The following is a 16,547-nucleotide window of genomic DNA, read 5'->3' as shown; positions in this document are numbered from 1 at the left end:
ACACACACACACACACACACACATTCTTATTTAAATGCTAATATCATGTAATGTAATGTAAGATAATATAATAAGATACTTAAAACTAATATAAGATACTTTAAAAAAGTATCTTATATGGGCTTCATTCCCGCTGACGTCTTCATTCTTGATCATCAACCCATTTCCATGACCAACTTTAAGCAAACACCAGTCTTTAAAACTGTAGAATAATTTGGCGCTGCCAGTTTCGCACTCTGACAAATGATTTCGGTTAATTTAATCGTTTTAATATAAGATTAATATTCCCGGACGTGTCTGTACATGGTGAAACCTGTGTGAAGAGATGAGTACAGGTTTTCGCCTTTGGTGCGCGCAGGTTTCCCGACAGCCTGTTGTTTCGCGCGCGGGTACCACGCGCAGAACGCGACAATGAAGGGCCTGACAACTGCGTTGTTAATTGGAACAGGCTTCCCGCCATGTGTGCAGTGAGGGTGGTGAAAAGCCTGAGATACAAGATGACAAGTGTGAGCACGAAGTAGAGTCGTGTTTAATTAATTCCCCTCTCTCCCTTGGGAGCCGCGCTTTGATAGTATGTGATACATTTTGAGTTGTAATCGACGAAATAACTCGCAATTGCAGTATTCCCAGGGAGCGCCTTTGAGTTTGTGGAATCAATGTGGGGCTGCCTGCCTCACAAGTATAGGGTGAAAACCATAAATATTGTCGAGTTGACCTAGAGATTAAAGTCATTGTTGCATGGCGTTACATGCTGTGTAGGCTGCCACACTGTAGGCCTAATAAATGTGTGGAAGTACCACCATACCTGCCCATGAGCTTAGCTGAAAAACTGGACACCCATAGTGGTAAGTGAGTGGTTTATTGGTTTTAAAATGTTTATTTTGGATTTCCATTCACGTGAAGAACACTTTCCCATTCTCCCTAACTCCTAAAATGTTTTTAAGGGGCAATATTTTCCACTTAATTTAATATATATATTTTAACAGTATAAAACACACAGCATGTCAAACACCAAATGTAAACGTGCTGTAAGTAATGCACAAGATATCACAATAAACAGTGATTAGTCCTTTAGACTTTAGGTTTTTATTAATTAAAACGCTTCATATTGTCTCAAAGACAAGACTGCTACAGGTCACTTAAGTTTCTAGAGGAGACATTAAGTCAAAACCTATCAGACTTAGAATAGTACTGTGTATAATAATGTCTCAGATGTTCGATATACAGTATGTGTTAGATATATTTGTAAATTTCTATCTCTTTTAGTGGCATATTTTAACAGATTTTTTTATGTTTGGGTGAACTATCCCTTTAAATTGAATAGATCACCCAAAAATTCTGTCATCATTTACTTATCCTAATGTTGTTCCAAACCTTTATAACTTACTTTCTATTGTGGAAAACAAAAAGATGTTATTTTGAAGATTGATTTAGTGAAAGTAATATCATAATAAATATGCTTCTAAGGCTTTTTCTTCCACATAAGAACTACTCTCAGTTTGTGTGAGGTAACAATGATGTTTAGTGGACCAAAAATGTTGATTCGACCGAGTTATTTGACTATGCAAAAGCATGGTGCACGTTGCACATTTCCTGCTCCCACAACTGCGGCACATGCTCTTGTGGCTTGTGCTGATTATCCAGCCTCCACAACTCCAGATGGATCAACACATGCTGAAAATGCGACAAACCAAGACGCAGTTTTCCATCTGACCTCAATCTATCACTTCTGTTTGCCTGTATAAATGTCAGCGTGCTTCCACTCTCAGACTCGGGGAGTAAAACATAATCTTGTTGTCATCTAAGTAGTTTTAACAGCCTCATCAGAGTTTGTTTGCACGTTAATTGAATCTGTGTGGGTGGGCTTTGCTTTAACCTGTTCTCGTGTATCTTGTTGAAACACTTCTGCCGTGGGCATACTGCCTTTAGTTGTTTACAGGTTGAGTTCATAGTTATATTTTGGATAAAGATCTTTTATATTGACCTTTTTGGATAAAGACCTGCATTTTATTTTGAAATAGATTGAGTTTGTTGGACTGATATAGCTTTGTATGATGCAGTTTAGGATGTAGATGATCAGATTAACCTTAGAATCAGGTTAGAAGACAAAGGGCGCAGAAATCACCTGTACTGAACACGAGCCGGGCCGCTTTAATGGTTTTTGAAACGATTACATGCATTCTAATGGAGGACATTAACATGCATGTGTTTGAAACAATAGCGACCCTCATTGTTTCTCCATTCTTCATTAATGCTGTAATTCAGTGCAAAATGATTGACTGCCAAGTTTTGTGAACATCAAAGCTTTTTTTTTTTTTAAATATAATTTCCCCCAACCAGAAACCCTATTAAATTAACATGCATTTTGAATCTTTTGCCCAATAAGTTGCTTAATGAATTGTGAGGGGCATTGACAGTGAACAAGGCCTCACGTTAATGTCAGAATTAGACATTTAAAATATTGTGTGTGTGTGTGTTGTCCGTTTCAAAACGGGCTGAGATAGTGTGTGATACGAGTGAGGTCTCCAGTGCTCTTCATGCCCCGTTAATAACCTGGCCTGCTTTGATGTGGCAGTGTGGAGTGAGGTGGCTCTTTCTCTGCATCACTTGTGGCATGTAAATCCGGCCAGCATTTTATCTCCTTACCTGCTCAAGGGCGACTGCATTTGCTCTGGCTGCCTGTATATGCACTCAGTTGTAGCGTGAGTTATGAGATGTCACCTACCCGACAGGCCACTTACAAATACTTTGGGAAGAATGTGCTTATGTTTGCATTTGCTTCCCTGTTCATTAGATGTTATTGTTTGTGTTTGTATGACATTCAGCTAATGTAACACTAAATATGAACACTGGTAATGCTCTATTTCTGAAGGGCTTGTAGTACTTGTAACAAGGGCTTGTCTAGCTTTAGGCTATATCATACTATTCTGTTCTGACCAATTGCGTAGCTTGAGCAAAGGCTTAACAGATAGCGTACACTTTCCGAAAAGAACTCCAGAAAGCAGTCTTCATAACTTTAGTGACTTTACTGGTGATTGTTCTTCTCAATTCTTTTATTGTAAAACTACAAACAAGAAAAAATATGTATGAACATTATGTTCACATTTACATACACATCCAGCTTAACATTACAGTTCGATTTTGTACATAGTTCCTTTTTTAACGTTATTTAAAGTAATGTACATGTCAAGAAATCATATTCAAATGAGATTATGTACAAACAGAAGAGAAATTAGCAGTACGCTAAAACAAAGTATGGTACCAATAACGCGAATCATGTCTGTTTATAACAAAATATAAGAATAATCCCGATCTACACTTTACTTTAATAAAATGTAGCACTTACAGACATATATTTCCAAGATTTAAACGATGGAATCAATAACCCATAGGAACTGCATGCACGTTCTTCTTGACTGCGTTCCCTGAGAGAAACCGAAAGTAAATGGCAAAATAAAGTGTAGTACCTTAAATGTCCTGTAGGAGGCGGAAAAGAAACAGAACATAAGAAACAGCACACATACAATTGCACTTTATTTTGCATAAATGTGACTTCATATCTCTCAGCTGTAATTTTATATCTCTCAGTGTGACTTTGTTTGGTAATATGACTATGTCTTGCAATTGCATATTTACACCATGCAGTGTTATATTTCTCAATTTCAACATCTTATAATATTGACTGTTTCTTGTAATTTCAACTTTGTTTCTTGTGATTTCGACTTTCTCGTAAATACAACTGTTCCTCATAATTTTTACTTTGTTTTGCAGTCTCGATTTATATTGTGACATGTGATATTTCTAAATTTCTACTTTGTTTCTCTTATTGTCGACTCTGTTTCTTGTAATTTTGTAACTGTAACTTTTTGTAACTAAAAAGTTGTAACTGCAACTTTGTTTCTTATAATTGCGACTTTATACATATCTCGCAATTGCATCTTTGTCTCATCATTTTGTCTTTATTTCTCACAGTGTGACTTTATATCGGTTACAATTTTATTTCTCATAAATTTGAGTTGGTTGCTTGTAGTGACTTTATATCTCATCTTTATATCTCACAATTAAATCTTTTGTCTTGTAGTGTAAATTTATTTCCTGTAATTTTTACTGTTTCTTGTAATAAAATTAACTATTTTAACTTTTTCACAGTTATCTTTTTATTTTTATGCTGAGGTGGCAACAGGCTTCCATATACTTGTCTGGTCAAACAAAGCATAAATAGTTTTGATTTAGTGTTTATATGTGTGCTATAAATTATAATGTATGCAATTACACCTGCTCTAATTTCTGCTCTAATGTGATTGAAACTTAACAGTTAAGCTTTGGATCATTGTCTGTCAATCCTTTTTTTATCATTTTTTTTTTTATCGATCGGTTCTGGCCAAAGCATCTCTCATGCAATCATAGAGTGTCAAAACTGCACTGCATTGTGCATTTGGTTGGTTAAAAACACAATTGTTGTCTTGTGCTAACCCAGAGAGAGCATGTCTGATAGCTCTCTTGACCTTAAGATGAATGGCTGCCCAAACCAGTCTCTGCTGCACATTACCATTTAAATGATCCAAGGAGAAGGTTAGGTCAGCTCATTTGATGTTGAAATGCAAACAGAGATCAAAGGAGAGATCTCACAGTGGCCTATATTTACAGTAGTTGGTCTTGGATTGGTGTGTTCGGTGGCAGAGGTGCAGCGTATTGTCTGTGTGTATGTGTTAGACAAGAGAGTTTTGTAGGAGGGAAGAGCACATTGTCTATTTGTTCTGCTTGGTCCTCGTGGGTAGGTAGCTCATTAACCATTCTAGCCTGGCACAATAGCCAAGAGCGCCGGCTGTATGGGTACAACAAGTCCAGCACAATACCTGTAAACAGCCAGCGGCTTAATTGGAAATGGCCCCTGGGATCACCAGGCTGTCATAACAATAATAGACTTGTATAGGTGCATAATATCAAAATTGCAGAGACCTATTGGTGGAGAGTACATGTGTGTGTGATTGTGGTTTCTCAGCAAAATGCTGGTTTAATGATATTGAAATGTTTCCTGGCTATTTTAAGACGACGCATGTGTACTAGCTGAGTTTTTGTTTAACATGTTCTTATCCGTTTGCTCCTGTTCCAGGTCACTGAATGGCACAAGCTCCAGCATCACCCTTCTCCAATAATCACCTGAGACAAGAAAACACTGAAAGATCCAAAAGAAGAGGAATGGACAATGGTGTGTGTGGTAATAAAAGTAATCCAATCACATAAAAGACTAGTGCAAAGGGTAGGAGTCAGCAGGGACCTGGCGGTACTATATTATTTTGATATCTCATGATATAATACTGTGTTCTTTTTATTTGGTGTACAGTCAGAAAAAAAGGTACAAATGCTGTCACTTGGGCAGTGTCCTTTCAAAAGGTACATATTTTGCCTAATTTACCCCTAAAGGATGCATATTAGTATCATTCGAAAGGGTACTACTGCCCAAGTGACAGGTTTTTTTTTTTTTTGAAAGTGTGTAATTGTGATATCGTGACTCTTTTTTGAAACTGGATTTGTCAAATAGAAAGAATCTAGAATGCATTTACCTAATGCCACAGTATATGACTTTCTATAACTAACAGGTTTGCTTTTATACTTTCTTGCGCTCGTTCATCTTTTTATATTCTTTAGCTGTGTGAATCCATTAAACAATCATAATACAAGAAGATACACACTCAAATACTGTATAACTTGCTTTTATTTAATCAATTTATGAGAATAAAAGAGACTGATTTTCATCTCATTGCATTATGACAGTACGTTTTCTACAAATATTTTGATGAGTTTAACAAACACACACCGATCCTTGGTGTGAGAATGTTCATAGAGTATTGTGAGCTAAAATAATTAAATCTAAAATATAATGCTTTAAAATACTTAAAAAAAAAATTTTTCCCACCTGTAACTGCTCTACCTTTTAGGTTTTGCTTCATTTTTCAACTTCTGTGTGTACAGCAAATTTACTGTTTGTTCTCTGTTTGCTTATTGGTTCCTATTAAACTGTAACATAATGGTGACGCCCTTTTTCTATGACCTTTGGTTTCTAAGTGGGCGGAGCCATTAGGCTCCTTTTAATGCTGTGTTGGAAAAACATCTCTTGTTTGGCTGGGCTGCTATTGTTCATATATTCATATAACGATTATAATTCTGCTTGTTGGAAAGATTCTCTATGGTATTTTTGCCTCCTAAAAGTTTAGCATGAGCAGTGAGCACCTCTTTAAAAGAGTCAGCCAGATATAAAATCCCCTTCAGCAGAGGTTTCCAATTGATAAGAATATAAGTGCACTATGTAGTCTTTTCTTTTGTGGCTGACCGCTAATGTCTTGCTTACTCTTCTGAGGAGTTTGTTCGCAAACACCCTTGGTGACACCCACCAGCTGTTCTCGAGGGGGTTGTGTGATAGAGTGGCTGGGTTGCTGGTTTCTGGGTCGTCCAGCTAAAGATGACCTCAGGCCATGACCTCAGGCACTGGTAAACTGAGGCAGGTCTTTGGCCCAGCAGTGCCACCTCACATTTAAGTAAAGTCCATGTGATAGACCCAGCTAGAGAGACTGCAAGTTATTGGGTCTGAATGGTGCTAATTCGCTGGGCTGGTTGAATGCAGGTTGGAACTCTGGTGTCCCATTAATCCTGGCCGGGAGAATCATATCAGGTTAGAAGTTCAGGCTTTCACTTTGAACTGTTCTGAAGTAATATGATCTGAAGGTCTTCTCTATAGTGATTCAGCACTGCATTGAAGATGGTTAGAATAATAGACTGAGGAAAGGAGATGATTGCCTCAGTGCCTGTAACACTTTACTAAGAGGAGGTAAAATAGAATATAAATTATAGGATGGTGGTACTATTTAATTAAACGTAAGTTTTAGTATGGTCTCATGACTGCTAGAGCTTGAAGGCCATTTAATTAATTTCTACATATAACAACAATCCAGCTATAGACATGGTAAATAAGTCCAAGAAGTCACTCATTCACCTATTTGACTGGTGTACTGTATATGTTGTGTTGGGTAAATATCTGTTAAGTGATGAATTCTAAATATGCTTATCTATTTTTTGCCATCCAAAATTAAACAATCAAAAACAACAATTTTGGAGTCACAAATCCAGCTTGCCTGATGCATAGACCCAAATGGAAGCTGGTGTCTCATTCAATTATGTCCCCAGGACATGTCCCCTTTAGGCCCCGTTTTTTGAGGGACCGCCTCACAGTGCTAATTGGGTCTTGTCGCACACCAGGTTGATTGGATATGACACTTAGTGCAGGGCGAGGGTTCTTAAATTCACTGGAGCAAAGAGAGGGGATAAAACAATCAAAATTGAATTACTGACCAGTAAATTTGCTAATTATAGTCCATTAGCCCAAGCACAGAGAGGTGTGAAGACAATCCAGAGCCACATGGCTCAATGAGACTCCTGACACTTTGACATAGATTACCCAGAGTATGTGTATAATATTCAGACTATATGTTTGTGTACTGTAGGCTATATTCATGATTTTAAAATACTATAAGAGTAATTTACCCGCAATTCATAAAATGACCACAATATCATTGAACCATAATATATGTCTGTGTATATATGAAGTTTGTGTTAAAAATACATTAAAATCAATGTTGTGAAATATTATTACAATTTAAAATATATTTTTTGTTATAATATATTTGAAAATGTTATTCATTCCTGTGATGGCATAGCTGAAAATCCAGCAGCCATTATGCTGGTCTTCTGTGTCACATGATCCTTCAGAAATCATTCTAATATGCTGATTTAGTGCTTAAGAACCATTTATTATTATTATCAATATTGAAAACAGTTGTGCTGCATAGTATTTGTAATATTAAGCAACACAAATATTAATATTCTTAATATTTCAGTCTTTGTTTTGAATAATTTCCATGTTTCATATTTTGATACCTATTTAATACGTTTGCTAAACCTTGAGAAGTTATGAAGAAGTTCAAGCTTAATATCATGATGAATTCCATCACAGGAAAAAGCTAATTAACATTTGTGTCTCATCTGTGTCTCATATGTGTTTTTTTAACCCTTCCTACTGTCATTCTTTCACTGTCAGTTGTTTTATTTTGCACTGTCTGTTAGTTGAACCATTCAGGGATGAACCAGCTTGTATTATCTTGTGATCTAAAGTAGAAGAAAGATTGATATTCCCACATAAGTTTACTATACATAACACCAGCACTTTAGAGGACTGTTCTAGTGTGATCTTTTGTTCCAAAACCGTTTGAGTGTGCAGTATATAAATTTTCTGCCCTTTGGAGGGGGTGGGGGTACAGGTCCAAATATTTACATTAGGGCATATCAGTTTGACGACTGTGTGGAGGATGTGGAGAGAAGAGCTGTTTGGTGCAGCAGAGAGGCCATTAGCAGAGTTAAATGTCTAGAACGAATCTGGACCAGACAGCTTTCCACACAGGATCACTCAACCGCAACCACGTAGCTGCATAAATACTTCCATCATGCAGTAAATACAGTCATGAACAAAGACTTGGTTTGTAAATTAGTTTGTTGATAAGGAAACACCTTTTCAACACCTTTGCATTGGGCAGGTAGATGGAGTTGGGTGGTGTAAAGATCAGGTAATGTACACCATCTACCCCCACTAAAATAATAATTGAATAATATGAATAATAATTCATAACTAAAATAAATGAATACAAATTGAAATCTTTAAAAAAAAAAAAAATTCAAATACACTCCCTTTCGCACGTGAGTTTAAAATATTCTAGCTGAGCCCCCAGCGTGAGTTTTTTTTTGGCGACCGTTATTTTAAAATGTATCGCCTTATTGTTTCCATGGCGACGCGTCATGCTTGTCATGTGACACAACGCAGCCACAATAGATCTGTATGACACATGGATCGCTTTTATTTCGTTTTTCCTGTTTTATTCAAAATATTCACAAACATGCTCACTATATTATGAAATATCTGATATTCCGATTCTGAAATATGTGCAATTAAATCTATTTGGTAGTTTAAACACTTTTATATCGGGATTTAAATTCAGCAGTTGATGACGTGACCCACTGAAAGTTCTAATCACACCGGTGTGATCGTACGCTTCAGGGACCAGCCAAGACTGATCACACCGGTGTGATCGTACGCGTCAAAGGGTTAATATATTGGCTCTGGCTGCATTATCCGTCTTGGAATAAATTATATATCAAATATAAAATGTATAAAAATATAAAATTCATCATGTTTCCCCAAGGCTGCCAAGCAAAGCCAATGCTATTTAATTTTGTGAGAGTAATAGTTCAGGAGAGCCACTAGTACTTTTTCAAGTTCATGCTTTGTACCATCTTCCTAATCCTTTCTGGCTGGCAAGGCTGCGTTTTTGTTTTATCCACCTTTTGGCAGGCATTAGAGTTACAAATCACATTTATTTCTAGAATCGAGCAAAATAATTTTACCAAAAATAAAAACGTTTGAAGTATTTGCTTCTTGTCAAGGACAGAGGAGGAGGAGACCAGCAATGATTGTAGGGTTAGTTGTAACAGTCTAGATTCAGCACTCTAGGAAGAATTAAAGCCATGCTTAGAACATTACAAGAACATTGCTTTATTGCTCAGAGGTTGCTCTGTCATGGCTAAGGAGCCATTTGTGGACATGCAGTAAAAGTATAGAACATTAAATAAGAGATAAGCCAACAAAGGATAAGCCAGTTGTTTGGGAAAGAATTTGATGAGAAATTTGTTCATATTTTTGTTTGTGAAATAACTGCAGGGGTAAACAGCAGACACACAATTTCTTTCTTTTGAAGGGCCCTAGCTGCTTCCTAATTATCTTATTTGACACACAGAGAACCACGCTCCCTCTTCTGTCGTTTGGTCTCCTATGCACATCGCTTGCGTAAATCGGGTATTATAAACTCTGCTGCAATGGTGATGGGTCTCCATCTATAACTATGTGTGCCCAGTTTGAGATTATTGTGCAGACAGGGAAAACGAACTGGCCTGGAGTGACTCCCAGAATAGTTAGGCTGTTGTGGATCCTTGGCATTAGAAAGATTATTGTTTATCCCTCTCCTCTCACAGTGACATCTTCAGTATTGTGAAATTATGAATGCTGCACTGTTCTCCTCCAAGTTGCTTCTCTGGTTTGTGAGGTGTGAACTTGATTTTAGGTGGAGGATTAAAGATGGTCTTTGAAGAACATCATTAGATAAGTCATGACCTAGGGAGGCAGATTTGACCCTTGAGGCACAAACAAATGCAATGATCATTGTTATATCTTATTTCCTATCAGACCATTTGAAGAAATTAATAGTAATAGTTTTCCTTTCTATTAATATTTCCTTTCTTGCAAGCAGCATGAGCTTTTTTCCTCTTGTTTAATTTTGTAATCCATAGTAGATTATAATAGTGATGCATGTAGCTGGCAGATATGTTACTGGCAGATTTTTAAAAAGATTATTTATCATATTGGTCGATATTGTAAATGCTCATTTCACCTATTTATACATTTAGACTATCTTTGCCATCAACTAACACTCAATTTGTAATCTTGAGCAAATCTTAAAATAAATAACTGTACATTATACATTGATGTAATGCCTAAATTCACTTGTAGCATTTAAAATGATTGTTTTTAATTTTTAGTGCTTTTTAAAAATTTCTTTAGAAAAACTGTAATTTTAATGTTGGCCATTTATTGGTTATCAACCATTACATGAAAGTAATTATTGACTTATCGGTCAAATTTTTTATATTGGTGTAACCCTGTGGATTTTAAACCGTATTTCTGATTTGAATATTTTTTCTCATTAATAAGTGCTGTAAATAAATGAATGAAACTATACTGTAGGATAATTATAAATTGAAATAGTTTTATACTGCGGACAAGATGTAATTGTATATAAGGTGTAATCCATTTAAGATCTGATCTTAAATATATTATATTAAGATTTTAAACTCATAGTGTTTTTTTATACATCATATTTTAACCTGGATTTAAGCCGTAAAATTATCTGTAGAAAATGGCATGATGTTAAAAACAAATGTGATTGTTAGCTTTGGAGGGATGTGTGGATAAGCAAACATTTCAGTTTCCAGTTCCCTAATTAAATGCCTCCTCCTGAGTCGCACTATTGGGTAAAAAGGCTGCCATGATGAATCTTCAAGACATCGCTGTCATTCAGTCAAATCAACTCAAAAACCCAATTATCATGATGAGACACAGATTGTAATGCTGGTTAAAGTTGGTTTGGTTGCATGCGCTGGCTCATATTTTAAAAAGCACACTGGAGGGAAAGAACTGAATTTCCAATTATCATAAGAATACTCTCATATAAGGGCAGACAGCAGCAGAAAAGTCCTTTTTTATTCTGCATGATTTGGCAACTTAAGGAGGTCAAGACATAAATTTGCGTAGCCTTGAGCTATATTAAGTCTGCACAACAGCAGGAAGGGGGATGAGGGCTTTGTCTTTTAACATGCGCACTGGATGTGGTTGCATGTATTCTGGTGTGCTCACTGTGTCTCCCAATCTCCCTTCAAGTAACACGAGCACATGGCCTTTTAAATACCCCAGGGAATGTCGATTTACAGTGAGTTTATTAGTGCATTTGGTGCCAGAACAAATTTAGGAAATAAGATATCATTAAATCATCTATGTTTCAAAGAGTACCTAAAGAGGGAAGCAAATAATATGCTGGAAGAGCACCTTTTGTACTTTGTGCTGAAATGTAGTAAAATAAAATTGTATCCAAAGCAGGCACTGATTTTGTTTCCCATGGTGGAATGCAAAAAGAGGAAAAAAAGAACTTAAGACATTTGTATTTGTAAATAAATAAAAAGAAAAAATCTTTATAATACAGGGCATTTTTTTGTTACCTTTTATCAACAAAGCTGTAAATAAAAAGTGTCGAGATGTAAAGATTATCACAGCATGTAGCTGTCAGTTTGTAGCTGTAGTATCAATGTTTCCCCATTAGAAATATTAATAGAAATAAATGTTATAGAAGTTATAGATCAGTTTTCATATTTCTGCCAAATACACTACTTGATATTCCATATTTATTATCAAATATTAATATATAATGTCCATAGACTATTATAATATACACTACCATTCAAAATATTGGGTTTTTTGAAAGAAATGAATACCTTGATTCAGCAAATAAGCATTAAATTAAGTTGTTTAAAAGTCTATTTAAGATATATGCTGTTCTTTTGAACCTTCTATTCATCAAAAGAAAAAGAAAAAGAAGTATCACAGGTTTCAAAAACATTTTCAACTGTGATAAAAATAAGAAATGTTACTGTCACCAGAACAAATTCCTTGTTTGTGCAAACATACTTGCCAATAAAGCTCTTTCTTATTCTGATTCTGATTCTACTTTAGCATCAAATTAACATATTTGAATTATTTATGAAGGATCATGTTACAGTAAGGACTGGAATAATGGTTGCTGAAAATTCAGGTTTGCCATCACAAGAATAAATTATATTTTAAAATATATAATATATATAAAATAAATATACAAAATCACAATATTACTGTTTATACTTATGTATGTTTGATCAAATAAATGCAGCCTTGGAGAGCTTGAGAGACTTCTTTCATTAACATTATTTATATATTACCGAAGCCAAAGTTTTGAATGATAGTGTAGGTGGAAACATATTTTGTGTGTAGAGGGGCAGGATTTTTTTTTTGTACATGCTCAAATTAATTAAATAGAGCCTGGTCTTCACTCCGCTGCACAAGATACAAGCCCTTGGAAAAACAAGCTAGATTCCCTGCACCCTGTCTCCACAGATCCTGTCATTGTCAGAGGATCCCAGGCTCCTCATCCTGAGAAACAGCCCAGCCAAGCAGGCAGGAGTGTGCACCAATCTGCCCACCAAACCCCAGGCTTTTCATTTGGATCCATTCTGTAACCCCGCCCTCTCACTCCAAGTCATGCCTCCAATCCATGCATGACAGTTTTCAACATCCCCTGCCAAAAATGTTTCCTGGATGCATTGTGATCCATGACGCTATTGGCTTCCTGACCTCTGAGTTCTGCGTCTCACACTTTTTAATTTTTTTCATCCTCTCAAGCATGTCAGCAGTTTCTTACTGGCTTGCGAGACGCTGCCCCCACAGTGTGTGGTATTGTACCTGTACGGCCTCATGAGGTTTGTTTACGTGTGTATTTGATTCCACTCTATGAACACGTTCATATAGATGCACTCCATAAGATAAAGAGAAGCACAGGGTCTTGTCATTCCTCCACAGCTTAATCAGGAGCTACACAGAGGAGAGGAGCGCCGCGTCACGGACCTTCCTGATCATTCTAATGAGGACCCCTGGCAAGCATGTCAGCAGTTTCTTACTGGCTTGCGAGACGCTGCCCCCACAGTGTGTGGTATTGTACCTGTACGGCCTCATGAGGTTTGTTTACGTGTGTATTTGATTCCACTCTATGAACACGTTCATATAGATGCACTCCATAAGATAAAGAGAAGCACAGGGTCTTGTCATTCATCCACAGCTTAATCAGGAGCTACACAGAGGAGAGGAGCGCCGCGTCACGGACCTTCCTGTTCATTCTAATGAGGACCCCTGGCAATGCAGCCAGCGCAGTATAATTGACTTGTTCGTCTCTTATTTTCATAATAGACACTCCCTGACCCAGAGCACATTTAGTTTGCTATGAGAGATGTCAGAAAGCATTGGAAGTTTCCTCCGCACGCCCATTAAATCTGAAGGCATGCCACCCTGTCTCCGGTCGGCCAGCACTGTCATTGGCTGCCCAGCTCATTATGCAGATGGAAAATGTAAGTAAATGATTCCAAGATTGGCCGAAAACCTTCCTTGCCCATACACACCCTGCGCCCCCTCCACCCTGGAGCCTTTCAAGGCATCCAACCAGGCTCAAAAATAAAAAAAAAATACAGTTCTGTTCCTCTGAAAAAATAAAAATTACATATAAATAATAAAAGCGCAGCAGTGCCCCTTGACGTGAAAAGCTGGTGAAGCGTGTGGATGTCATTGTTGTTGCAACAAGGCCTGCCATCTACCTTTCAGGACCAATTGAAATCAAATTACATATTTTTTTGTGGAGGTAAGGGTTAGCCAGTGAGGGTGAGCCCCGGATCTCTGTCCCTGCTAGCTGATATGAAACAGAACAGCTGTGGATATCAGTGCCCCCACATAATTCTCCACTGACCATGTCTGCTGCGATTTTTGGAGCTGTCGCATTCATTGCTATGGACAGCCGTAATGGGATACATCCTCATACATCTGCCATTGAGAACACAGAATTAGATCAGTAGCGTTGCGGGATTTTTTTGTACATGCTCAGATGAATTAATTAGAGTCTGAATTTCACTCTGCTGCACAAGATACAAGCACTAGGAAGAACAAGCCAGATTCCCTGTACCCTGTCTCCACAGATCCTGTCATTGTCAGTGAACCCCAGTCTCCACACCATGAGAAACAGGAGTGTGCACCGATCCGCCCGCCAAACCCCAGGATTTTCATTTGGATCCATTCTATAGCCCCGCCCTCTCACCCTAAGCCATGAGTCCAGTCCGTGCATGACAGTTCCCAACATCCCCTGCCAAAAGTGTTTCCTAGATGCATCATGATCCATGACACTATCAGCTTCCTGACCTCTGAGTTCTGTGTCTTGTACTTTTTTACTTTTATAATCCGAGCCTGTCAACGGTTTCTTACTGGCTTGCGAGATGCTGCCCCCACAATGTGCTGTCTTGCGCCTATACGGCCTCATGAGGTTTGTTTGTGTGTCTATGTGATTCCACTCCATGAACACGTTCGTATAGATGCACTCCATAAAATAAAGAGTAGCACAGGGTCTTGTCATTCCTCCACAGCTTAATCAGGAGCTACACAGAGGAGAGGAGCACAGCGGCACGGACCTTCCTGGTCATTCTAATGAGGACCCCTGGCAATGCAGTCAGTGAAGTATAATTGACTTGTTTGTCTCTTATTTTCATAATAGACACTCCCTGACCCAGAGCACATTTAGTTTGCTATGAGAGATGTCAGAAAGCATTGGAAGTTTCCTCCGCACGCCCATTAAATCTGAAGGCATGCCACCCTGTCTCCGGTCGGCCAGCACTGTCATTGGCTGCCCAGCTCATTATGCAGATGGAAAATGTAAGTAAATGATTCCAAGATTGGCCGAAAACCTTCCTTGCCCATACACACCCTGCGCCCCCTCCACCCTGGAGCCTTTCAAGGCATCCAACCAGGCTCAAAAATAAAAAAAAAATACAGTTCTGTTCCTCTGAAAAAATAAAAATTACATATAAATAATAAAAGCGCAGCAGTGCCCCTTGACGTGAAAAGCTGGTGAAGCGTGTGGATGTCATTGTTGTTGCAACAAGGCCTGCCATCTACCTTTCAGGACCAATTGAAATCAAATTACATATTTTTTTGTGGAGGTAAGGGTTAGCCAGTGAGGGTGAGCCCCGGATCTCTGTCCCTGCTAGCTGATATGAAACAGAACAGCTGTGGATATCAGTGCCCCCACATAATTCTCCACTGACCATGTCTGCTGCGATTTTTGGAGCTGTCGCATTCATTGCTATGGACAGCCGTAATGGGATACATCCTCATACATCTGCCATTGAGAACACAGAATTAGATCATTATCACTTAAGTAAACCTACTACTGGCACATTTTAAAATGTCTGCAAGTAATTTACTGCTTTGCAAGTATTTGGCATCCTCTATTTCCTGGCACACATAGAAAAGTCCTAGAAAATATTACCTCTCTAATAGGTTTTTTGCATTATACGTGTGAGGAAAAAGCCACCATCTTCTTTCCTTCTGTATTTTCTGTCTCTGTGTTGTTTAATGAGATGATTGTGTCTCCCATGTGCCTTCATTGAACTTTTATTTTGTGATCGGCCTTCTATTGCTCGTGGCGCGGCGGCTGAGATACGGGAACATCATTAAAGTAATTACTACAAGCTCTAGTAGTTGCAGGAAAATAATATGGTGGGGGTGGTCTTTTTTTGCACAGACAGGAAATCCTTTTTTCACCAAACATTCAGCACTGCCATGATTGTTAGAACAGACAGGACCCATTGCATTTCCTGTACATGTTAAGGAAATGATGGAAATGGGGAAAGAGATGGAAAATTCTGGTGATGGTATGCCTTCTATTCAGTCATTGTCAGAATACAGTTGTCAGCCCTGTTTTAGAGTGCTAAGTACGGTTATGCACACACAGTTCTGTTATGAACCAAAGTGACAACTGTATTCTGTAACTGAATACACTCTCCTAAATTTTCTGCATTTTGAGTGACACTGGTTAAAACTGGTCTAGGTGAATGAAACTGCACTGAACAACAAGTTTTCTGTCATGTCATATAGTGCAGTAGACACTCAGTCTGTACTGTACATAAACTAATGCGTGGGTTGTGTTTTCATGTTGGCCTTCCGTGGTCTGCTGTTGATTATTTACGATTAGATGCATTAGTTTGTGCCTTTATTGCATTAATTTATACTATCAAATTGTGTCAGTTGAAAAGACATTCCCATGTTATGG

The 16,547-nt window shown here is 37.8% G+C and overlaps 1 long non-coding RNA gene across 1 annotated transcript; it reads left to right on the top strand.

The window, feature by feature from the left end:
- The first annotated feature begins 370 nt into the window (after positions 1-370).
- On the top strand, positions 371-12,978 carry LOC107711750 (uncharacterized). The gene is made up of 3 exons (XR_001636730.1): positions 371-845; positions 5,114-5,209; positions 12,800-12,978. It is a non-coding gene; the product is annotated as an uncharacterized LOC107711750 (long non-coding RNA).
- Positions 12,979-16,547: the final 3,569 nt, after the last annotated feature.

This window comes from Sinocyclocheilus rhinocerous, unplaced genomic scaffold (assembly GCF_001515625.1).
Source record: "Sinocyclocheilus rhinocerous isolate Xijiao unplaced genomic scaffold, SAMN03320098_v1.1 scaffold1199, whole genome shotgun sequence".
Classification (NCBI taxonomy): domain Eukaryota; kingdom Metazoa; phylum Chordata; class Actinopteri; order Cypriniformes; family Cyprinidae; genus Sinocyclocheilus; species Sinocyclocheilus rhinocerous.
Note: the sequence above shows the minus strand (reverse complement) of the source record. Positions and strands in the feature narration are given on the sequence as shown.